Here is a 25,775-nt window from a genome sequence, read left to right on the forward strand (position 1 = left end):
GGGTGGGTAACAATATGAAAACTGTATATCAATATTGTGCACATATTCCGATTAGATAATATCAAAGTCTTCCAAAACAGAAAAATATAATAACACAATTGCAATATGAAACAGACATTAACAGATGTCTAAATATTAAAAACAATAACATACTTTAACTTAGTGGTGCTTTGCTTTACAATATCCATGGAGAAAAACAAGGTCTTGTTATACTGTTTCACTATTCCATGCCATCATCAGCCACCTCAAAAACCTAAATATTTATGTACTTCACTGCACAGGCTAGCCAATCCAGAAGTAATTGAATCTGCTCTGCATATAAATGCTGACTCACGGCACCTCAAAGTTAAGTATTGTGTTATGCTTAATTTTGCATTATGTGTTTTGGGTTTTTTAAAAGTACATCTCATTTTGAAAACCAAAAATTCACGTTTTAAAAATACATTAAAAATACTAAGTAATCACATGGACAAAATGCAGTGAACCGCTGACACATGCGCATACCTCAATAGTGCTTAATGCAGCATGCAAATATTGCTTGGTACCTTGTGGCAAGTACCACATAATGTGGAACCATAAATGTTCCACCTGCTTTTTAAAATTTGAACAGCAGTATGTCTAGTCAGGCAAAACACATTCTGAATGATGGGGGGGGATATATATATATATATATATATATATATATATATTGTGCAAAAGTCTTAGACATGTTACATTTTTCTACTCTGATGCATTATGAGCATCAACAATTTCCTCAAAGCCTCCACAAGTGTTTTCAACTATTATAACAACCTTGACTCACATAAAGAAAAAACACTGAGTGAAATAGCTTGCATCATTTGATTTTCAACATGTGGTATCTGAAGCATCATCAACAAGTACAGAGAAACAGATTTGTAATTGAAAAACCCAGGGCTGGATGACCCAACAAACTGCCTAGAAGGATGAGCAATACTTGAAGATAATATCCTTAAGGAATAAACAAACGACAAGCATTGAATTGACAACAAAACTAGCAAACATAAAAGCAGTCAATTATATTGATAAGATGCACATCATGAATTAATTTATGTGTTTATTATTTATGCAGGATGTTAACCCATTGAGACCGTGGCCTCATTTGCAAGGGGGTCGTGTTAAGGTATTTGGGAGGATAGCGAAATAAATTTGACTAAAGACTGAAATGACCATTCATTTAGTTCTTTGATAATTTGTCAATGCTTAGATCACAAAATGGTTATTTGTCAGTCATTGACCAAATCCTACGACTAACATATGTAAAATTATTTAAGCCAATTTTCCTGTTTATGTTTTTTGTTTGTTTTTAAGTGAGTATCCATTTAAAATAGACAACCCTGTTACTTAAGGGCTATTCATAGTCCAGGGCACATGGTACTTTTCAGGGTGTGCTATGTGCAATGCGCAACCTCCTTGTGGAAGAATCAAAATATAATTGGTGTGCCTGTTGAATTGTACGAGGCAAGCGACCTAGGCACGTGCATTAAATGGAAGAAGTTGATGGTTTTTCTAATTTTTTACATGAGGCGCCACACGTTTAGTTCTATTTTGTCCAGAAGACATGTCTGACTATTTGTATGAAAAACATATGGAAGTAAGGAAGTACAGACATCTGTATGACTTAAAAAAAGACACCAAAATGTGCAATACCTCTGAAATTGCAAATACAGTTGGTAAGGTTGTAAAAGTCTTGGAATTGGAAAATTCATGTGTGATAAATGTGAAAACTTAGAAAAAATGAGGGGGGGGGGGGTGCTGATGAAAGTAGGAAAACAGTGAAATATGAGCTGAGCTGGCTATCTGAGTTCAAACAGGGGGACACGGATTGAAATGTGCCTGGTGACCAGGGTGATGAGTTATGTATTGCAATTAACAAATAAAATGTGTAAGTTAAATATTAATGAACAGAAAATAATTAACTTGATAAAATTGGTAGTCCACCAAGCTTTACATTTTTTTATCACTAAATAAAAAGGCAGAAATATTTAAGTAATGTTACTTCACTAAGTATGATCATGCACTTGTTGTCTTTGGAATTTATTGGTTATCACAATGCTGTTTGCACTGTTATAATACCATTATATTCCATTATTAGGTCATAGATGTAATTTAGTATATACAGTTGTACTCAAGTGCTTACATAACCCCAAAGGAAATTTCTAAACATTTCTCATAATTATAGAAAAAATCTTTTGTAGCAAAAGTTTTACTTTTGTGGATGAGGAAAAAAGTTACAAGAAAGATGTCTACAACTATTTAGCAAAACTCAAAAAATTAATTCAAAACTATTCATACCCTTTAACGCTATGATAGTATTGTCTACAATGTGCTAGAATTTCAATATGATAATGCATAACCTAATTCTAGAAAAGTATAGAAAATGCCAGGATTGTAGATGAATATTCTTAGAGTATAAAAGGGTTAGGCATAGGATGAGTGCTGTCATTATCAATAAGTAAATATGGGAAAAAATAAAGAACTATCAGAAGAATGTTTTATTGTCATAAAGCTGGAAAAGGATACAAGACTTCCAGCCATTTGAGTATGTGTCAATTCCAACTATTGTTTATTATCAAGAAGTACCAAGACTCCTGCTGTTGTCTCAATACTCCCTCTGTCTGGAAGAAAAAAGGTTATTTCACCAAGAGCAAGCAGAAGAATTGAAGGTTAATAACAATCTGAGATTGACTGCCGAAGATATTCAAAGTGCATTGGCTGCAAGTGAGACTGGGGTTTCCATTTCAACCAGAGGGCAAATATTGCATGAAGAAGGTCTCAATGGTCGCACGCCCAGGAAAAGCCAGTCTTGAGAGAACGTCACAACGACAAATCGCTTAAAGTTTGCAAAATGGCATTTAAATGATGGGAGTTCTGGTCAAAGGTTTTGTGGAGTGATGAAACAAAAATCTACTTATTTGGTCATGCTGATTTGTTACATTTGGAGAAAGTCCAGTGAAGCATACAAAAATACCATACCTACGGTCAAGCATGGAAGTGGTAGTATCCTTCTATGGGGCTGTTTTCCCTCTAATTTAGTTCCAATACATGGTAAAATGGATTCCATAGCATACCAAAAAAGATACTGGCCAATCATCCGAAACCCTCCGCTACAAAACTTGGTTTAAAGCGCAACTGGACGTTGCCTAGTCAGAGTCCCAACCTCAATCTGATTGAGAATCTTTGGTATGAGTGGAAGGTTGTGCACAGTCCTCGGAATCTGAATGAACTGGAACAATTTTGCATTGAAGAATGGTCACGGATCACTAAAGAATCATGCCAAAAGCTCATTGACTAGTATCCTAATTGTTTTAAAGAAGTTGTTATTGCTAAAGATGTCTCAACTAACTTAATTTTCCTTGTCAGGGTAGGAATACTTTTGAATTAACATTTTTGCAAAAAGAAATTACTGAAGTAAATAACAACAATTGTAAACATCTATTTCTTGTAACTTTTTTCCTCATCCACAAAAGCAAAGCTTTTGCTGCAAAAGATGTTTCCTATAATTATTTGTTTGAGAAATGTCTAGAAATTTGAAAATTCCATTGTAGTATGTTAACATGCCTACAACTGTGTGTATATAATATATAAATTACACTTTCACATTTAAACTGGAAGACCAAAGGTGTTGTGTTATAGGCAGGGTTTGACAGTATTACCAATTCACACAGATTACACACATTTGCAAACTTAAGTTTAGGTACACACAATTGCAAAAATAAAGTTCAATATAAAAAAAGAAATAATATCATGAAGTATTGCGGATAATTTTATAACAGCCACAAAGGTATAAAAACAGAATTACGTTATAGTTTGAAAGAACTGCAACTCCCACGGTTCGTTGCCCCTTTAAAAACATAGCCCCATCAGATGTAAATGGCAGTTTGTAGCGCTTGCGTGCACTTTTAATAGACACAAACAAAACACCTAGCTCTTCTCTGAACACACAGTACCCTGAATATAATACAGAACAGCTAGGCTGTTTACCTGTTTTAAAACTCACAAAACCAAACACACACAGGTTTATTCACAATACCTCTTGACAGTTACACACACTCACAACCAGGCTCGCCACACTACAGCCCTGCACAGACTAGCTGCTCTCTTTAAATACCTTGCACCTGGCTCCAATTTACAATTAACACCAGGTGCAGGGGATAACTAATAATGAAGCAATTAACACCCATACACCAAACGTGCAATCTCACATGTTTTTTGGGCAGAGAAAACTTAACCCCTTCCCTGCTGTATTACAATAGATAGATATTTATTTAGTTTGTATTCTGTTTTATTTATGTATTTATTTGACAGACAACATTTTATTTATTTACTTATTTATTTTTAACATTCATGACATGTCATAAGATGCATTGCACCCAGATTTAGCTATGAGCTAATTTTCATTTGCATTCCCTGGACAAAAACAGAAAATAACATAAAATAAAGTAACATTTACAGAAGGAAATACGATCGATCATCAGATAATTCTATAAGGAGAAACTAGAAAAAGAAAAATAAGGATATGGAGAGGACAAATGGCAAATGAAAAGGCACAGCAGACATAAAAGCAAATGAAAAATTATAAACAATTAAAATACACAACTAAATCACTAATAAAATAACACAACACGTAACAACACAAACATCCCAGAACAGCCAGTGTCATTTCTCGATGTCCTCACACGATTGCTGCACGCGCTATTATAATAATCATCCCAGTATTAATCAGTCAGTAATCGTAACAGGGAGTCAAAAGTAATAATGCAATACATTTTATGACATAACAGTAAAGCTTGAAACATGTGTTTCCAAAATTGGTTTTACTGTTAACAAGTTTGATTTTAAGTTGTTTATTTATTTATTGTTAGTCATTGTCAAATCTATTGGCAGACATTCTGAAACGGTGAAAATGATTTTCTTCATCTAGAATATGCATTTCTGTTACCACTGAAGTAAACTCTCCTACTTCATCCTTATTTTTATTTAGACGACTGACGTACCAATGCCTCTTCTCGTTTTATGGATGCGGAACGCACTCCTCTTGAACAAACCAAAACACGCACGTACAAGTGATTTTCGATTCCTCTGACTGAGTTTGTTTCGTGTGTCAAATCTAGAGTTCTGTGCGGAAGAACGATGCACGCACTTTTTAAAAAATATGATACCGTTTCTGGTAAGGGACTGGCAAGGAGAGGAAACGAGTGAAGACACTTGAGTAGAGCATAGGAGATAGGGTACAGGTTGTGGATTTGTTGTTTTTCTTGATTTATAGCTATTGAATATTTGAAATGCATTTGTTAATCCGGTTCTTAGAAAATGAAAATGCCAATCAATGGAATAAAATGGTTAAATAATACTTTAGTGTGTGGTGTTTGCCTACGAGACTAACCATGATTGGTATGTATAGGATTTGATATATATTAATATTAAATAAACTTGATTATACCGAGTTTGTATTTTTTGCAGCATTAGAATAAACAAAAAAAAAAAAAGTCTCTGCGAGTGCACGTTCACTAAAAAATTTATCCCGACGACACGATATTGCGATATGGAAATTATCATCAATATCATATCAAAATATCGATTATTGTTGCCCAACCCTAATTATAGACAAATATACAGAATATATAATATATAATAGTATATATATATATATATATATTACCGCTGGTGGCGACACAGGGTCTCCTTCGCTTTTCTTTTTCTTCTTTTTAAGAAAAGCAGAATAAATGGCCGAGACGGGAGATTACAGGTGCAAACCGATTGTCCACTTTTTAAAATTCTCTTCCACATTCAGTCTCTATGGGCTGAGGCCACACCAAAACATATATAAATTTTATATTATATTGTAATTGAAATCTGTTATTTAAAGGGTATGATTGTGGTAAATGTATGTGTAATATACTATACTGTTATGTACGTATACTGTTTGACGCTACACTTCTTTGAGATAGCGCCATATATTTGCAAATACAAGAAAGATCTTACATGTACACAGTCATTTTTTTTTTTTTTATTTTCCTAAAAAAAATATTTTTCCCCGTATATATATATATATATATATATATATATATATATATATAATATATATCTATATTATATAATCCAATATTGAGTGGAATTTCAGTACAATGATATTTAACAAAGTGCTGGGTCGAATGAAGAGTGTCCTTTCTGCATTGGTCGTTGTCATGGGAACAGTAGCCAGCAAGAGCAGAATGATCATGATGCAGATAGAGGCTGCGCTTTTCAGGATAGCACTGCGCTTAAGTTTCTGCATGTAGTCAGAAGTGTACAATAGCAAATAATCAGCCAGCTAATTCAGGTCACAAATCATGAATAATTTAAACCAGTTCTGTTATAGCAACAGATTTGATTGACAAATACAAGTGAGTGAAGCACACAAGTTAAAGAAGACTTTGAGGCGAAACGTTTCATATTCATATTAATACATCGTCATGATTGAATGTTTTGGATGAAACTTTATTCTCTTTATAAGCACTGCGTAAACTGTTTGAGTGGATTATTGTATATCATAAATAGGGCTTCTGATTTTTGTTTTTAACAGTAAAAAACGATAAATCACCTCCGATACAAAAAAAAAAAAAAATCTAATAAACACCTGGAAAACACTGGAAATGATTATTAAATTCACATTGACTTGACCTCTTTCCCTGTGAATTAAAGAAATAAAATAACCTTAAAAAAAAAAAAAAAAAAAAAAAACTTTCAATGCAGTTGGGCAATGTCCCTCCTTCCTGACTTTTAACTCGCATTTATTTGTTCTGAATGCTTTAAACCCACCCCAACTACTGAGTGGCAGCAAATTCTAAACTTTTTATGAAATCAGTGTATCATATACTCTGGCGAGATTTAAAACGAGATTACAATTACCGTAAAAAGCTTTGTATAAGTCGATTTTCTAAGCATGTTTTGGGGGCCCAAAAAAGGGGGTTGGGTGACTAATACACTGCTCTGACATATGCGCTGATGTGTCTATTAAACTACTGTACCAGTGCCACAAACACTAATATAACAATGGGATTACTACAGCCATGGTTATGGCTCACACAAACTTAACTGTCAACAATCTGATAATGTTAATTAAAAGTTTTAATTTGTTATCTCAATACCATTATTCATTTTGAATGTTAAACGCAAGCTTTCAGACTCTTGACTGACCTCCCTCAACCCAGACGCGTGTACATGGAGAACAAAACAATAGTGGTTAAAGTTATCAATCATCGGAATATGATAACATCACAGCTATACTGCTTCACTGTTAACACAATAGCTGTCCTTCTTGATGAATTTCCTTATTCCCACCCTCCTGAGCCATTGATTGTCAACAGTCAGACAGAAAAAACACGCCCCTGGCATCAGCTGTTGGTCAGAAAGCTGAGTAAACTTATGAAGTCTTGTGTTCATTATAACTGTACTGCAATGAAATATTATCATGCAGGTGTCTTTGAGACAGGACAAAGTAGGACAACAAACGAAAAAGCTACACAACAGGTTTAAAATTGCGCTTTGTTGGCTTTGCCGAAAGGCATAGCAATCGCAATGGTTAGAGAGTGGAATTAATTAAAAAACAGTGCGTGACTGGAGATGAAACAAAGACACATTTAAAAATATAGCAAAAGAAAAATGAGCTTACACAGGAGGAAAGTGTTTATGGCCCGATGTAGGAAACATTTTGTTTGAATGGAGTACTTTCAATTACTTTAATACATACTGTAACTTGTTCTTCATGTCAGTGCAACTCAATGATACACTTGCAAAGTATGTTTGTGTTTCTGATTAAGAAGACAAAATTAATGTGTTATTATACAGCTGTAAGTTTAATGCAATTGTTCTGCACTGTATGCAACACAAAGGTCGTTTTGTTTACTGGTTATTAGATGGTGCACTGTTTAGTTTGTTTTTTTGTTTTTTGCTTTTTTAATTGATGCAAGCAGCACTATTTAATTCTTTCCTTTAAAATTGTAATTAATATAACGAATTTGTAAAGTCTCAAAAAGGGGGAAGCGACTTTTACACTAGTGCAGCCTATGAAATTATTTTTACTGTAGAAACAAAAGATTGTTTCTTTGCTCATGAGATTTAAATCTATATAATGTTACAGTTGAATAGGGAGTGTTTACATGCTCATGCAATTTGAAACAGAATTGCAAATTGGTGAATTTTGGAAAGTAACCGAAAACCAATAATTTCATACAGTATATAAAAAGCAAAAGCACCGAAAAATGAAATTTATAGAAACTGAAGACAGAAGCCCTAATCATAAACATTCCAAATTGTCACAACCAATCAGGTTCCAGGTACAGCGGTCATTATTCCACTTGTATATGCCCTCTGTATCTAATAGGACACTTGAATATTGAACGCTTCAAACGCAGACATAATTACAATCAGCCTAAGAGCTGATTCATACTTCTGTCGCAGATTAATACGATATGTCAGGTGCAAACAGCTATAAAAGATGTGCAGCTTCACTATTTGCTGTAAGAAGGACGCAATGTGTCGCAGCCCTTTTGACTGCATAGCTGTCATTCATATTTCAAAATACAGGCTGCATTCGTGTAATTGGAAAAAATGACATTTTAGGAGATGTTCTGAGTTTGTACCCCTTATAGAGGTTTAAATTAATCAAAGTGACGTTGTTGGTACACCCATCCTCTCAACCAACAGAGATTCCGAAAAGGAGAATTTTGAACGTTAATTAGAGAGATGCAGGTAAGACATTTTTAGAATGACAGGTGAAAGGTTTGACGACCTTTTAAACAGGTTGGGACCATTGCTTCAACGCAAAAATACACACTGATGCAGTGATACTTGCATAAAGGCTTGCAGTCACACTGCACATACTGTCAACTCCCAGCAGAGTGTGGCCACAGGCTTTATATTCTCGTCAGTGCTTTTCTAATTTTTTCCCGAATAATACACGACAACACTGTTTCTACTACTCGGGCATCTCTATGTTCTTTAATGATGGTTACCCGCGTATGACCATGCAGTACATGTTACCATTTTTCAACATCATCTGACCCCATGCGATTTCAGGTTGCAGACGCATGAGAAAAGGCTCACGTCACAAGTGTGGATGACTTAATTCCAAACTGTCACACAGTGTCAGTGACCCGCGACTTCGACCAGAAATGATGTCAAAGACTGAAGTATGAAACAGCCTTAAGTGATCCAGATAAAAAAAAAAAATACCACCCAATAAACACATTTAAGAAATGTCTTTTAACACGGAACATAATAGCATTATTATTCTATGCAGCAGTCGTTACTTGTTTGATAACTGACCTTGTATTGGCATCGGACACCTAACAGTCACCACGGTCAGTTATCTTGTAGTTTTTATTTAAAAATATTTGTGGGGACCACTTTGATTGTTACAGTAAGTCTGTAATTTCTGCTTTTGTAGTGAGTTTTGTTATATCAAAGTAGAACCACATTGTGGCTCAATTTGACAGACTGACAGTCAAATTGCAATTTTGTTTTCTGATCAAAGCAGAAATCACATGCCTGTCAGTGTAGATTTTCACACTTTGTATTTTGTGCAGCTGTTATTTGTTACTTCTGAGAGAGAAACGTCATTTATTGCATTCCTAAGGTTGACTGTGATTGGTAATATACACTATGCCTCAGAAATTCCTCATACTGCAGAACAGAACCAGGAGAATGACAGGTGATTTTGTGGTAATGAGAAGATATGATGTTTGTGATGTTAAGAATAATTACTGAACTGGAACTTGATGAAAATTGTTTGGTAGTGAAGATGGGTGACTACGACCAGAGTTTTTGTTTTGTATTTAAAAGAAAGATGGGAAAGTCTTCTGAATTCAAAACTTTATTTCCCAGGATTACTCTTGCCAAAGTTGTGATACAAGGTGTTTACGCTATCAGTCACTTGGGGTTTTGATGGAAATTGGATTGAAGGTTCTACCAAAGGTTTTGATGTATTCATAATTTTACTGTGATCAGTTATTGAATAATGTACTATGTTTGTAGACAACTTCTTCTTTTTTCAAACATACCAGTAAGGAGGAGCGTGTATGAATTAGCACAATTGCTGCCATTCCTACTGCTTTATCTTTATCCTGGGATAGAAATTGAAGCATGGCATGGTCAGGGCTCAAATCTGAGAGCTGTGTGTTGCCAGGGGCAACCAAAATTTGTCTCTGTGATCATATATTAATTTGCACTCTCCATCAGCTCATGTGGACGGTGGGAAGGTTGATACACAATTACAATTACAATTACACAATACAAAATGTGGTTTAACGTGGAAGAAGACTCCTCTTGTACATAGTGCTGCCTTGAAACACTATCACCACTTTATATGTTACGTTCTCATTGCATTGTAACTGTTGCACGCATTATAAACTTTGTGTTTTACAATTGCAGATCTGACTGTCAAATCAAAGTATACTTTAACTACTGTTGGGAATAATATGAGTTTAAAAAATACATTCCCAAAATCAGTTCTTAGTGTTGTGATTAGGGCCTATTGTATACTTAAAAAAACATCTCTGCTATCTCAAATCTCAAAGCACAGACTCACTGTTAAAATCTTTCCATTTCTTTTCCTTGAATTAATGTTCTTTTTGACATTCCAATCAGCTAGTTACAGTTACTCATTACGTTGTTGATGAAAGTGAACTGTAATACTGATTTATATAGTTTTTCAACCTTGGATGTAGATTTAATAGCAGTCACATTTTACAGGGATGGAAAAAAGGCTCCCATTGCTAGCAGTTTGATCCATTTTTTTTTTTTTTTTTTTTTTTTTTTTTTCTGTGAGCTTAATAAAACACACCTGAGCTTGTTACCTAGACACTGGGGCTAATCAAGCACATAAAACCTTGGAATGGATGAAACTGCTATGCAAAAGGAGTCTTATTTTCATCCCTGAGTTTATTAAGACATTTTAATCCTAGTTTTTAAAGGTTATTTTGTCAACAGCTAGAATTTTATAACAAGCGTTGTATCTGCATCGAACAGTAAATGTATCCAGGTAACTACAGACCAATAAGCCTGACTTCTATTATATGTAAACATACGGAAACTATAATACAATCCAAAATGGAGAATTACCTATATGGTAACGGTATCCTGGGAGACAAAGGATAATTGCAAATCATATGACATGGTTTATTTAGATTTCCAGAAAGCTTTTGACAAAGTCCTGCATAAAAGATTAATTCTCAAACTGAACGCAGAAGAGATTCAAGGAAATGCATGCACATGGATTAGGGAGTGGTTAACATGTAGAAAACAGAAAGTACTGATTAGCGGAGAAACCTCAAAATGGAGCGAGATAAAAAGTGGAGTACCACAGGGCTCAGTATTAGGTCCTCTGCTCTTCCTAATCTACATTAACGACTTAGATTCTGGTAGAGTAAGCAAACTGGTTAAATTTGCAGGCGACACAAAAATAGGAGAACTGGCAAACACTGTTGCAGCACCAAAGGACATTCAAAATGAGCTAGACAAGATTCAGAACTGGGCAGGCACATGGCAAATTTCATTATATATGGAAAAGTGTAAGGTACTGCACGCAGGCAATAAAAATGTCCATTATAAATACCACATTGGAGATACTGAAATTGAAGAAAGGCCAACTAAATGCACAGATATATAGTGAAAAGTGTTGAATTTAAATCAAGGGAAGTAATGTTAAAACTTTACAATGCATTAGTAAGATCTCGTCTAGAATATTGTGTTCAGTTCTGGTCACCTCGCTACAAAATAATATTGTTGCTCTAGAAAGAGTGCAAAGAAGAGCGACCAGAATTATTCCTGGTTTAAAAGGCTTATCATATGCAGACAGATAAAAGAATTTAATCTATTCAGTCTTGAACAAAGAAGACTACATGGCAATCGGATTCAAGCATTCAAAATTCTAAAAGGTATTGACAGTGTCAACCCAAGGGACTTTTTCAGCCTGAAAAAAGAAACAAGGACCAGGGGTCACAAATGAAGATTAGACAAAGGGGCATTCAGAACAAAAAATAGGAGACACTTTTTTACACAGAGAATTGTGAGGGTCTGGAATCAACTCCCCAGTAATGTTGTTGAAGCTGACACCCTAGGATCCTTCAAGAAGCTGCTTGATGAGATTTTGGGATCAATAAGCTACTAACAACCAAACGAGCAAGATGGGCCGAATGGCCTCCTTTCGTTTGTAACCTTTCTTATGTTCTTATGAAAATCACAGCTATCTTAACTATCTTAGGTATTGACAATGTCGACCCAAGGGACTTTTTCGACCTGAAAAAACAAACAAAGACTTTATTTATTTATTGATATTATTTGTATTATTTTTTCTTTGTTATTTTTATACTTGCATGCAGCAGGCTTATGTCAGAATAAGGTGTTTATTCTTATGCGTCGGGGATATCAAGGAGTTGCATCATCATCAGTGAGGTTAAATCTGTTGCATAACATCCTGTCCTGTAGGGTCGTGTCACAAAGACGGCTGTAGTGGGTGACGTCAGACCAGAACCAGGAACCAACACAGAATAGACAGAGATGTTGAGTTTGGTGAAGCTGAGTGCAAAATAAAAGATTTAAACAGAAAAACAGCACACCAAAACAGGACACGCCACTTGCGGCCAAAATAAAGAGGTAAACAAAACGAACAACGCTAAACAAGACAGTGGACTAATAGACAAACAAACAAACAGGGTGAGTCAAAACAGTAGTTCTATTTACTTTCTTTTACCTTCATTTTACTCTCCTCTCCACACCCGTTCTCCACTCACCGAACACACAACCCCTAGTGAGTGAAAACATGCTGCTTTTATACAGCTGTACTGAGACTCGATTGCTAATCAATCATTCAATTGGAGTCTCAGTACAACTGCATGTGAATTAATAAGTGCAATTCCCCGTGCTCACATATTATTACATTTTAGCTGCACGTGAAGTGCTGTGTAATCCCCGTGCCTAAATGCAAATATACATTTTGCTCATAACCCATATTACATCCCGTGTACCAATGACTATACATCAACATTAACACACTACACCCTAAGGGTGGGGCAACATTGCCACAGGTCATTGTCGTTGTCATCACCTCCAGGGGCATCAATAGTACTGAACTTACTGCACGAAGTTGCTTGAAATATGAAACATTTCTTGTCACAGTGTGTTGTACACAACGAGCAGTTACCATGGTGCCGTTGATCTGTGTGATTTTGTAAGGTTCAGGAAAAAAGACAGAGATGAAAATGAAGACCCATCCCCATACTTCTGCTCTGCTAATAGGGGCTTTGCTTTCAGTCTGGGAGTATCTCTGTTCGACAGGAGACAATCTTGGGACCTTTGAGTTAACAACCCAACTGGACCGGCACTCACAAGCAGTTCTGTTCTCTTCAATGGATCATAGTAGGCCATCACTGTGTCACCTGTCAGATTGCTCTTTAATCTGTTGAATGCTTGTTGATGTCATTCAGACATGGATCATGGCTGATCTTTTTTTATAAGCTCTCTCAGAGACTATGTCAATATAGCTAGGTCAGGGGTAAAATGTGTATAATAATAACTAATCCAAGAAAACCTTTTACCTCAGAGGAGTTTTGCGATTTTTTGGTTTGTTTACGGTCTGCAATCTTCTTGGGGTCTGCTGAAACACCTTGTTTTAAAAACACATATCCAAAGAAATCCAGTATTTTGATTATATTCACACTTAGTTGCATTGATCATCAGAGTACAGTCTCTTATTCTCTTGAAAACTTCCACTAGGCTAGCGGTTCTCAAACTGTGGGTACGAATACCTGTGCAATTTAAAAAACAATTTTAGTTTAAGAAATAGGTTCGTCAATTTGTTGGAAGCCGTGTGACTGATCAGGTTCTGACTTGGCAGGTAACAAGCTGGATATATTGGCTGTCAGCTGCTGAAAAAAATTTGCTTCTGCGTACTTGCAGTTTGCGCCGTGATACATTTTCCGATAAAACTTTTCGAAATCTTCTTCTTGGGAAACGGTGAAGCGATTGATCTGAAACTTGGCATATATCATCAGCATCCAAACCTGCATCAAGTTTGTGAAGCAGAAGTTGCTATGATACATTTTAATGTCAAAATGGCTGCCACAAATCTTATCGACGTGCGCCCCTAACAACAAACTGCTGCTGTTTGAAAACCGTTTGTCCAACAAACTCCAAACTTGGTAGTTATCATCCCAGTAACAATGGGATACAAATATGTAAAAATTGTGATGTTTTATAAAAAAAGATGGCCGCCACTTATACGTTTACATTTGAAATTTAAACCTGCGTCAGTTGACAAGATTTACTTGACTAACTCCAAACTTCACAAGCATCTTCCCTGATACTCTATCAATACACTGACTTTTAAAAATTGTGTTGACCGGAAACAAAAATGGCTGTTTGACGCATTTTCTTTTTAAAACTTGCGAAATCTTCTTGGGAACCGGTGGAGCGATTGATCTGACACTCGTCATATATCGTTAGCATCCAAACTAGCATCAAGTTTGTGAAGCAGAAGTTTCTGCGATAAATTTTAATGTCAAAATGGCTGCCACAAATCTTATCGAAACACGCCCTTAACAGCAAACTGCTGCTATTTGAACACCGTTTGTCCAACAAACTCCAAACATGGTAGTTAATGTCCCAGTAACAATGGAATACAAATATGTCAAAAGGGTTATGTTTTATAAAAAAGGATGGCCGCCAGGTGTATGTTTACGTCTGAAATTTAAAACTGAGTCAGTTGACAAATGGTTTACTTGACTAACTCCAAACTTCATAAGCATCATCCTTGACACTGTGGCAATACAAATGACTTTTAAGAAACTGGTGTTAAACCGAAATGGCCTTAAGAGGCCTTCTTGTTTAAGGTCTGCAATCTTCTTGAGGTCTGCTGAAACACCTTGTTCTAAAAACACATATCCAAAGAAATCCAGTCTTTTGATTATATTCACACTTAGTTGCATTGAGCATCAGATTACAGTCTCTTAATCTCTTGAAGACTTTCGCTAGGCTAGCGGTTCTCAAACTGTGGGTACGAATACCTGTGCAATTTAAAAAAAAACAGTTTTAGTTTAAGAAATAGGTTTGTCCATTTGTTATTAGATTTGTGACTGCATTGTGAATTAAGAATAACCAATGGCTATACATTAGTTTTGTTGATATTGCCTAGTTTTACTTATCAATACTAACTATTCTGCGACAACACAGGGCAATGGGGTTGCGCAGTCCTTTTTATTGCTAGAAGGGGGTCGCAATGCAGCGAAGTTTGACAACCGCTGCTTTAGGGCAGTGGTTCCCAACCTTTTCTCTGCTGCGGCACACCTTGAGAGATATAAATAGATTTATATATGTTGTGAAAGGGTAGGTTTCCACCCATTGTAAGATGTCCGACGAAGTATCGTGTGAGGACAGAGTAAGCCGCACCACAGACGTCACAAAAGAATATTTATTAAACCGAAAATAAAGTTCACAAAACAGCCCTAACATTGGGCTTCCCAGCTAGCAGTCTCAGTAATTAAAGCAATTAAAAGTTCATCCAATAATAACAACACGTGGTACCTGAGACTGTACTACCCAGATATGCCACTGGGCTAAACCCTGGGATAACCCCACAGGTAAGTAATGTTCTTTTGGTTCTTTTAATTTCACTGCTTGTATCCTTGTTGTAGATTAACTGGTTTCCTTCTCTTCTCCAGGTTCCATGGAATTCCTCCCAGCAGAGAGCAATCAGTTGGCAGGTAAGTAGACTCCCCTTGTGGAGAGCTGAGGAATCCACCTTGAGTGCGGTGGCGCCCCTTTGTGGTCGACCCATGCTGCCCCCTTTTGGTCAGCAGGAAAAGGTACTTGTCCTCATACCTGTATTTATGCAACCTGCCATTTTAGTATTTATAATCCAGTGTTTTCTTTGTTTCAGGTTGCAGCTCTTCCAATGGAGTTTTAAAACCTCCATCTCTACTAAACTGCTGCTTCCCGAACATGGTGCCTTGTAGAGTGATCTCACTACACAGTTCAGAATAAAACACACTATTTAAAGCACTGTCTGCGTGGTTCCTTTGACAGGTATTTTTCTTTTCCAAGCCACAACCCATTTCCTTATTTATTCCTTGTGTTTGTTTCTTCCCTGAGTTTGTTTTATTTTTTGGTTGGGGTTGACTGCAACCTTCTTATTCAACAACCAACGGTTAAATCGCATTATATTTGTATACATTTATTAAGTGAGTGATTGCTATCACTCATGCCATTTGTGTCTGTACAAAGCAACGCACATTGAGACAGTCTTTAACAGCAACAAACATTTGTACATCCAATTGTAACATATTTGCACCTTTTTATCCCTCTGCACATTATCTTTGGGTTCGTTACTTCTACACAACACATTCCCATATGCATTAAGCTTTCTTTCAAAACCTGTCAGGGTATTTACTTTCCAGACTTTTAAACGCTAAGATACAACTTCCATTAAACCTGATCGTTTGTACTTGTCCAAGTAATAGTGGATAGAAGGTAACGTTGCGTCTGTCTTTCGGTGTCCCGTTTATTTTTAGCGGTTGCTACGCATACTACTTGCTCTGTCTTCTTTTCTCCACCCCAGACTAGCGCCGCTCCATTTTAAATCTTCCCCCTGCCTATCCCAGTTGTCAGTTCACCTCTGTCTGCGCTAGTACTTATGTGAGATGTAGTCTTTTCCCCTATGCTTGAAGCAACATTCTTGTAACCCTTTAAATGCCAAATACAACTGTATACCTTTGTTTCTCATTCCATTTCTTTTAACTGGAAAATTATTTTTATGCTTTTACAGAGAGCAACCCTAGAAACACCTTACTTTTCTAGTGTTCTTCTCTGTTTACAAACCTTTATTTGCCACTGTGTGTATATATATATATATATATATATTTTTTTTTTTTTTTGAGGCACACCACCCCATTTTCTCCAAATGAACTCGCTCTCTAATAAAAGCCTCTATGTTTAGCCCACTAAAAACAATTCAAACTGCCCTCAACAGAATTTCTTATTAGTTTAAGCCATTTACAGTGAAAGCCGTTCAATGCCACAGGCTATAAGCTGGAGCAATATAGGTCATATTTTGCCTAGATACCTATGTAGCACAGTTTTCAAATGTGTCCCGCATGTAAGATTTTAAATGTTTAGAAATCCGATGGCCCAGCGTTTTAGATTTTGAATTATAAATTGCAGACCGCAAAAAAGCTACTTATATTTCTCAGTGTAAAAGTTGGTATTATTGAAAAAAATAAGTTACCATTTAAAGTTTCAATGTTTGTTATTAATTAAGTAAAAAATAAGGGAATTTAAAAACTGCCAAAAAGTTAAATATTCTCAAAAAAACAAGTTAGAACTGGTGAAAACAGTAAGATTCATTTTGAGGATTCGCTAGTAAAAGCAGAGATGGCAGAGTAAAATTCAAGAAAGTAATAATGTGCATCAAATTACCATTAATGTGGTACTGTGGCACTGTTGTTAAAGCACAACCCAATACCAGCAAAGGTAAAAGGTTGGCCGTTCCTTTGTATTGCACATGCAGGTGCTCAAATAATACTATAAACAAAAGGGTGAAAGCAAAAAGGAAAATAAAACACAATAACAAAGCTACAAATAAAAGGTGCTGCTCTTGCAGCGTCCCCCACTGTTGCTACCCGCACGGCTCGGGTCTTCAGCCTGTGCTTTGCTATTCCCCTGCTATACTCTTTGGGGTTGCCCAGGGTTTCCCTGCTAGCCACACACATCCCAATTCGGGATCCCAATCCCAAAACTCAATTTCTTTGAAACTGGCTTCTCTTCAGTTTGGCTGTTCTCTTGATTATTTCTCCAGTCCCTCACGACCAGGACTGCCACAGTTGATCTTTCTAGATGGGCGGGGCTGAGGAATAACAAAGCACAGTTTTTATCGGTCAGGCACCACCCAAGGCCTGCCTCCTGACCACTCAGAGGAGAGAACACACCCTCACCCAACCTCGCTGTGTCACCTCCATGATCGACAGGCAGATCCAATATGGCTCCCGACCTCTCCCCTACAGGATCATGCATACGTCAGATAGCCAGCACAGGTCTCGCCCTGTTACAATGCATTAGCACTGTCAGAAAAGAAAAATTGAATGAAGTGATTTTATCTTTTTTTGTTTTCGTTTTTTGTATGCAGCAACTCAGCATGAACCTAAAAAATTCTCCATAATGAAAAGATAACTGAAATATATATTTCTGAATTTAATTAGCTAAAACGAAATAATAATTTAAAACGCATACTAAATAGAAACAAAATAATAATCTTACCAACTAAATAAAAATTGAAATTGAAAAAGCACTGGTTCGTTTTGTACTAAATCAGATTGAACTATTCTATACGACAGGTTGAGTTAAAGAAAACCCACAGTGGTAATGTTCTACCTTTTAATTAGAAGACTGCGAAAGTCAGAACAGTTTGGTTCATTAACAACCTTTATAATTAGCAACAGCATCCACCTGTCACATCTAATATCTAGTAAACTTCACACATCTAATATCTACTAAACTTCAAAAAAAAAAAAAACCCTCAACATGGTCTTCAAGCCAGTAATCTGTGACACCTGCTTGATGTGGGAAATCCGAGAAAACCCAGCGGAGCTAAACCAAGTGTGCGTAAAGTGCCGCGCGATCCAGGATTTGCATAAACTAGTAAGCATGCTAGAAATGGAGCTGGAGGAAGTGAGACAGCAACAGGATCTTGAGGAACTGGCACACCCACAATTCATGGAAGTCTGCATCACCCCTAACAGACTGAAAGCCACCAGGGAGATAGAAGGTCAGAACAGCTGGGTTCAGGTAGGCAGAAGCAGGGAAAAAAAGAAACTTCGTCAAACACCACCAGAAATCAAAACAACCAACAGATTTGAGTCACTTCAGAATTGTGATGAGCAGAACCAACAACAAGAGAATGAAAGGAACAACATCCAGGACCCTATTGACAGTGGTGACAAGACAGTAAAAAGAAGGGAGGTCATGATTGTTGGGGACTCCATATTGAGAAACACAGCAAGTTCAGTTCGCAGTTTGGACCCCCTTACTACAACAGTGTGCTGCCTTCCGGGAGCCTCGGTCAAGCACATCACTGAAAACGTGGACAGGCTCCTAGAACGAACAGGAGACGACCCGGTAGTAGTCGTCCACATCGGTACAAACAACATTGGAAGAGACAGACCAAAATCCCTGCAAAACAAATTCAGAGAGCTAGGAAGGAAATTAAAAGAGAAAACCAAAACTGTGGTATTTTCTGGTATACTACCCGCACCTTGCAAAGGACCATATGGACAGCTGGAAATAATAAATCAAAACCAATGGTTGAAGACGTGGTGCACACGGGAAGGCTTCACCTATCTTGATCATTGGACCACTTTCTACAACGAGGACTATCTGTATAGACGGGATGGACTGCACTTAAATAACAAGGGAACTAGTCTACTTGGAGAAAAGATCCTCGAGCAGGTTCAGAAGCATTTAAACTAGAAAGGAAGGGGGGAGAAATCAACAACAAAAAAACAGAAGGGAGACCGCATCAAAACAAGAACAACAACTCAGGTAAGACAACCATTAAATGTATTTATCTAAATGCTAGAAGTATCAGAAACAAAATTCTAGAACTTGAAGCTACTGCACTAACAGGTAACTATGATGTGATAGGTGTTACAGAAACTTGGTTATCTGAGAGTGATGGGGACGAATATAATATTTGTGGGTATACACTGTATAGGAAAGACAGGCAGGACAGAAGAGGAGGAGGGGTAGCGCTATACATAAGAAACAGTCTTGAAGCCCAGGTGTTAAACCTGGACAAAGAAAATAAAACCGAATCAATATGGGTCAGAATAACAGACAAAAATTCAAAAGGCATAATAATAGGAGCATGCTATAGACCGCCAGATTCAGACGGTGAGCACAATAATCTGTTATACAATGACATTAGAAATGTGTGTAGCAAAGGAGAAGCCATACTAATGGGGGATTTCAACTTCCCCCAAATAAAATGGGAAAACCCGGTGGGTAGCGCGAAGGATGAAATAGAAATGGTGGAAATGACAAATGACTGCTTCCTAACACAATTTGTGAAGGCACCCACTAGAGGGGAGGCATGCCTTGATTTAGTCTTTTCAAATAACGAAGATAGAATAACTAAAACAGAGGTCAGAGAACCACTGGCAAACTCAGACCACAACATGGTCTCATTTGAAGTGTTTTTTAAATCCTCAAAAGTAAAGACTAAAGCTAAGGTTTACAATTTTAGAAAAGCAAACTATGAAGGCATGAAACAGAGACTAACAGAAGTAGATTGGAGTAAAATAGAGAAAACACCCACAGAAGAAGGATGGTTGTTCTTCAAAAATGTAGTACTAGAGGCGCAAAACAATTATATCCCTAAAGTAGACAAATCTAAATGTAAAACTAAATTGCCAAAATGGTTTAATAGATCAATTAAAAAAAATATTCAGCGAAAAAAGGCACTTTACAGAGCATTAAAAAAGGACCAAAAAGAAAGTACACAGAAAGAGTACACAGAACTGCAAATGCAAGTCAAAAAGGAAGTTAGAAAGGCCAAGAGAGAAATAGAAATGAACATTGCTAAGGGAGCTAAAACCAATTCCAAAATGTTTTTCCAATATTACAACAGCAAGAGAACATTCAAAGAGGAGATTAAATGTTTAAGAGATACAAATGGCAAAATCGTAGAGGAAGAAAAAAAATAGCAAATATGTTAAATGATTACTTTTCACAAGTTTTTACAAAGGAAGATACTGACAACATGCCCCACATGTCATCCAGTTCCTATCCAGTTTTAAATAACTTTAGCATAACTGAGGCAGAAGTGTTAAAGGGACTAGGAGCTCTTAAAATAAACAAATCCCCTGGGCCGGATGAGATCCTCCCAGTAGTACTCAAAGAAATGAAAGAAGTAATTTACAAACCGCTAACCAAGATCATGCAGCAGTCTCTTGACACAGGGGTGGTACCGACAGACTGGAAAATTGCAAACGTAATACCGATCCACAAAAAGGGAAACAAAACTGAACCAGGTAACTACAGACCAGTAAGCCTGACTTCTATTATATGCAAACTTATGGAAACTATAATAAGATCCAAAATGGAAAATTACCTATATGGTAACAGGGTACTGGGAGACAGTCAACATGGTTTTAGGAAAGGGAGATCGTGCCTAACTAACTTGCTTGATTTTTTTGAGGATGCAACATCGATAATGGATAATTGCAAAGCATATGACATGGTTTATTTAGATTTCCAGAAAGCTTTTGACAAAGTCCCGCACAAAAGATTAATTCTCAAACTGAACGCAGTTGGGATTCAAGGAAACACATGTACATGGATTAGGGAGTGGTTAACATGTAGAAAACAGAAAGTACTGATTAGAGGAAAAACCTCAGAATGGAGTGTGGTAACCAGCGGTGTACCACAGGGATCAGTATTAGGTCCTCTGCTATTCCTAATCTACATTAATGATTTAGATTCTGGTATAGTAAGCAAACTTGTTAAATTTGCAGACGACACAAAAGTAGGAGGAGTGGCAAACACTGTTGCAGCAGCAAAGGTCATTCAAAATGATCTAGACAAGATTCAGAACTGGGCAGACACATGGCAAATGACATTTAATAGAGAAAAGTGTAAGGTACTGCACGCAGGAAATAAAAATGTACATTATAAATATCATATGGGAGATATTGAAATTGGAGAAGGAATCTATGAAAAAGACCTAGGAGTTTTTGTTGACTCAGAAATGTCTTCATCTAGGCAATGTGGGGAAGCTATAAAAAAGGCTAACAAGATGCTCGGATACATTGTGAAAAGTGTTGAATTTAAATCAAGGGAAGTAATGTTAAAACTGTACAATGCACTTGTAAGACCTCATCTTGAATATTGTGTGCAGTTCTGGTCACCTCGCTATAAAAAAGATATTGCTGCTCTAGAAAGAGTGCAAAGAAGAGCGACCAGAATTATTCCGGGCTTAAAAGGCATGTCATATGCAGACAGGCTAAAAGAATTGAATCTGTTCAGTCTTGAACAAAGAAGACTACGTGGCGACCTAATTCAAGCATTCAAAATTCTAAAAGGTATGGACAGTGTCGACGCAAGGGACTTTTTCAGCCTGAAAAAAGAAACAAGGACCAGGGGTCACAAATGGAGTTTAGAAAAAGGGGCATTCAGAACAGAAAATAGGAGACAATTTTTTACACAGAGAATTGTGAGGGTCTGGAATCAACTCCCCAGTAATGTTGTTGAAGCTGACACCCTGGGATCCTTCAAGAAGCTGCTTGATGAGATTTTGGGATCAATAAGCTACTAACAACCAAACGAGCAAGATGGGCCGAATGGCCTCCTCTCGTTTGTAAACTTTCTTATGTTCTTATGTTCTTATGTAACTAATTAATATTATGTGCCTAGTTGTTGAATGAAGCCCAATTATTTTCCATTTATTTTTCTAAAGTATACAGTATATTCTTCAAACCTTCAGTGCCTGTAGCATTCCTGCAACATTGTACTGCATGGGGGATCTGAAAAACATATTCAGTATATTGTTTTATCAAACATATGGGTAAAATCAAAAGGACCTTTGTTATGAAACTAGAGTTATTTAATGTAACTGAAGTAGGTGAACTGATTTTTGAGCAAGAGGACAAATTCATAAAATCTGATCAGCTGAGGTCTCCTGAGAAAGGAGTGGGAGTTTAATTCTTGTATTTTATCCTTGGCTGTCCTGTACTTCCTTTTCTACAAGGCTATGCTCTCTCTGCAGTCCTTTGAAAACAAATTCATTCTAAGGGAGCTTGTGCGGTCAATGATACAATATGAATCATTAAAAAATAAACCCAGCTTTATGTCCTTCAGCTTTATTGGATTTATTATACAGCACATATTCCAAATGTGGTTGAAAATCAGACATTTCGAAGTGGTTCTCGAAGGAGCCTTTCTTTAGCACAGGACGCTCCAGGGTTATCTGGATGCATATCATTTACCTGCCATAAATAGTCCTTCTTGACATGTACAGTATGCATTGTGACACCATTACACAGGCACTTGATCTGCAAACTGGAGTTGGATTTAATGGATGCTTGTCAGAGTGCAGAGGCAGCAGTGCAAATTATTATGTGGCTATTCAATTGTCAGTTCCTTGAGTGCTGTATACAAAAACAACATGTTACAGTGAAAGTGTGAAATAAGTGATTGTATAAAATCACTAGTGAATGTGTATAATCACTGAAACTGGACAATGGATGTGAGAAATATTGAGAAAACTCAACACCTTTTATACATTCACTAGGGATTATATAGAACCACTGGTAGCGCATGTGCAGATGCCTTTTTTATTTATTTTTATAAATTCTATGAACATTGTATGTGCCTGTGGCAAAGTGCCCGCCCCTGTATGTATTTTGTGTTGTATGTTGTGTGTTAATATTGGTGTATAGTCATTGGTACACGGGATATAAACGGGTGTGTGTAACACGAGTGTTTAAAATCTACATTTGTATTTAGGCACAAGGATTGCACAGCACTTCACATGCAAGTAAAAAATAATAATATATGAGCACGGGGAATTGCACTTTATTAATTCACATGCAGTTGTACCGCGACTCCAATTGAATGATTGATTACACCATGTAATAATTTTATTTTATTTTTTTTGTTCCTGGGTAGTAAGTGTTATTTCCTAATTGCTTATGCCTCAAAAGTATCGAAAATGGCTATTATTCCCCACAAACTTTGTTTTTGTGACCAGGACAGTGATATTTCAATATCACTATTTCCAATGGGAAAACGGGCAAATGTGTGTCTTTTCGTTCACATAAAGTCAGAAAGAAACAACATATGAATCCAAATTAACATGTATTTATACTAAAGTAATTCAAAAATGGCTACAAAAGATTTAGAAGTGAGTAGTTTTTTGAGATTTACAATTATACTGTATTTAAATATTTTGTAGTCATTTTTGTATTACTTTAGTATAAACACATGTTAATTTGGATTCATATGTTGTTTTTTTCTGACTTTATGTGAAAGAAAAGACACACATTTGCCCGTTTTCCCATTGGAAATAGTGATATTGAAATATCACTGTCCTGGTCACAAAAACAAAGTTTGTGGGGAATAATAGCCATTTTCGATACTTTTGAGGCATAAGCAATTAGGAAATAACACTTACTACCCAGGAACAAAAATTGTGTTACTTAGTGTTAGCAATCGAGTCTCGGTACAGCTGTATAAAAGCTGCATGTTTTCTCTCACTAGAGGTTATGTGTTTGGTGAGTGGAGAACAGGATGGAGACAGAGGTAATAATAAAATAATAACGTAAAGTAAATCATAAATTCAGCTCACTGTGTTTGTCCGTTTATGTCTCATCTCATTGTTTTGGCGAATGTGCCGTGTCCTGTGTTTTTGTTTGTCTTCCAACCTTTTATTTTCTGTCTGTCTGTGCCCTATTAAATGCTGAGCGAGACCATTCGCTCAGCTCCACCAAACTCCACCTCTCTCTCTTTGTTTATTTCCTGTTTCCTGTTTCTGGTCTGACGTCCCCCATTCCAGCCGTCTTTGTGACAGTGCCTTTATAGTGTAAACTGCTTACTCATTTTTGGAAGTATGTTATAATTTTTGCTGCTTGTTTGCGTTTCTATTCTATGGACATTTTACGTGCATCTATTGTTATTACATTATAATTTGTTTGAAGATTAAGTTGTTCCCCATATGTTTGTTATATTTTGTTTAATAAATAATTGAATATTACAAGTCTATTTCTTTATTGTATTTTGCCTATATTCTCACTGTACTAGCTTATAAAACTAATTTTAAAAACAACAATATAATTGGTTTGGACTAAATTATTAGTGCTAATGTTGTAATAAATCCAGTACAGTAGCTCCTTTATTAATTCAAATCTATTTTAGTGTTAATTATAATATTTTGTATGATTTTATACATTTTTCATACTTTCACTAACATGTGACAGTGAATGTGTACAATCAAGATTACTGTATGGAATGGTATACATTTCCAGTTTTATTGCGCTTACTTGGTCATTCTTCAATCATGTTCTTTAAGGGAGTAACCAGATCATTTGTGTTTCCTGGCTTTCTTATGCAATCATGTTTTTAATGTAATCTGACAAACTTGTGTTTACTTCCCTCTTTGCTCGATAGCATAGACTCTGCAAGGAGTGTAATGGGAAGCATGATAAAATGCAACAATACCATGATTAATGGTTTTGTAATGGCACATTTTGTGTTGCAGAAACAGTAAATCCATTGGGAATTCCTCTTAAGCATTATTTTCTACATACAGCTACTATACTTTTAAATACTGTGCTAATGTGTGGTTTAACAGGAACCACTGACCTCTTGACAAATTAATCTAATTTCCTCCACCAGCTGCTTACCGGTGGTAAAAGCATTTTGTCATAAGCAGCTTCAGTTGTTAATGTGAAACCGATCAGTCACAGTTGGTAGCTCTGTTTTAAGTGCTGATAATAAACAGCAGTGTAACCGGTATATCACACTTCGGGTCTTCAGGTTTTCACTTTTAATGTATTTACAATTAGTTTATTTTTGTTTTAATCTAGAAGAGCAGTGATTCTGTTTTATTGTTCTATACTGTCCATTGTTGCACATGCAAAACTGCCATTATAAAAGTTTACCACAGTATTTTTGCAGTTTTCCCATGGTTAAGCTATGCATTTATCATAGTTTACATTAGTTTGCCATATGCT

General features: G+C 36.4%; 1 protein-coding gene across 2 annotated transcripts in view; it reads left to right on the forward strand.

Moving 5' to 3' along the window:
- The window catches only part of inpp4b (inositol polyphosphate-4-phosphatase type II B), a 214,984-nt gene that overhangs the window by 11,412 nt on the left and 177,797 nt on the right, over positions 1-25,775 (forward strand). The window lies entirely within an intron of this gene.

Source organism: Polyodon spathula, chromosome 2, assembly GCF_017654505.1.
Source record: "Polyodon spathula isolate WHYD16114869_AA chromosome 2, ASM1765450v1, whole genome shotgun sequence".
Lineage (NCBI taxonomy): Eukaryota > Metazoa > Chordata > Actinopteri > Acipenseriformes > Polyodontidae > Polyodon > Polyodon spathula.